Source organism: Sebastes umbrosus, chromosome 11 (assembly GCF_015220745.1).
Source record: "Sebastes umbrosus isolate fSebUmb1 chromosome 11, fSebUmb1.pri, whole genome shotgun sequence".
NCBI lineage: Eukaryota > Metazoa > Chordata > Actinopteri > Perciformes > Sebastidae > Sebastes > Sebastes umbrosus.
Window position 1 is genome coordinate 4,121,440 of NC_051279.1, and position 1,669 is coordinate 4,123,108.

Consider the following 1,669-nt stretch of genomic DNA (forward strand, 5'->3'; position numbering starts at 1 on the left):
CATTTACTTAAGTACTGTGCTTAAGTACAATTTTGAGATATTTGTACTTTATTTGAGAAATTCAATTTTATGTTACTTTATATTTCTAATCCATTACATTTTTGGAGCCAAATAGTCACTAATTAATTTACAGATGTAGATTATTAATACCTAATACAAATCAAGTAACAAATGATGTATTCAGCATAAAGTAGCTAATACACATTATCCCCACCTTTATCAGCAGCAACATTAAAGAATTCTACACATTAATACACCAATAATTATAATCCAGTGATTTAATATAGGCCTTTATAAATCTGAAATGTAAAATAAGTAAAATATCTAAATATTTCCTCCACCACTGGTGAAATAAATTTTCTTCAAATTTCTAATTGGCTTTCCTAATTGATGCTCTCTGGCACCACAGACCAGAGAGCATCTCCACTCACAGAGCAGGTTTCACCACAGCTTCTTTCCAGCTAAAATAAGACTGGTGGCAAAGGACGTTAAAGAGGGAAACAAATACCCCACACCTCACCTCCATACCATTATTGACACACAGTACACCCGAACTAAATGGACTGAAATGCTGTGCAATGTGCTGCCGTTCAATGTGTAATTATCTTAAATATCTTAATTATATTAATTTCTTTTTTTTAAATATTTTTATGAGACCTACAAGTTCTTTTAACATGGTCATGGAGCATATATACTGTATATTATTCTGGGGCTATTGTTCCTATGCAGAGGGTAGTTTAGTTTATTTATTGACTACACTGAGGGCGTTTTATATTTTAATAATGTATTTATTTATTGTGTTGAGTTGAATGTGCTACTTATTTTGTACTGTATTTACCTTGTGTCCTCACTAAGACCAAGAAAGTGGATCACATCAGTCCAGTTCTGAGGTCTCTACACTGGCTCCCTGTCTCTCAGAGAATTGATTTCAAAATACTGCTGCTGGTTTACAAAGCACTAAATGGTTTAGGGCCAAAATACATTTCTGATCTTCTGCTGTGTTCTGAACCACCCAGACCTCTCAGGTCATCTGGATCAGGTCTGCTTAGTGTCCCCAGAGTCAGAACTAAACATGCAGAAGCAGCATTCAGTTTTTATGCACCAAATATCTGGAACAAGCTCCCAGAAAACTGCAGGACCACTACAACTCTCACTTCTTTTAAAACAAAGCTTCAAACTTTCCTGTTTGCTGCTGCCTTTTATTCTGACACTGCACTATAACTTCTACTCTTTTGAGTTTTATGCAATTTTAGCTTCTATCCTAGCTTTTATTTTTAGCTTGTTTTTATTTTCTAATCTTTAATGTTTTAATGTTTTTATGTTTTTATAACTGTTTTAATTATTTCTTAATGTTCTTTTGCATTTTGTCTTGAATGTTTCTGTAAAGCACTTTGAATTGCCCTGTTGTTGAAATGTGCTATACAAATAAAGCTGCTTTGCCTTGCCTTGTGCCTTTTCTACCCTTTTTCTTGTCTTAAAGCTGACTCTGTGTAAACAGCTCAGAATTCCAATGTACTTATAGGTGACTGGCAAATAAAACTCTTGAATCTTGAATCTAATTTCCAGTGGCAAAGAAAATGTTTTTTTGTTTTTTTAAATGGGGGGTCTGTAGCCCAGTGGTGTAGACAACCTGGCAACCCGTGAGTGTGTGTTCTGTAAACTCTCGCGA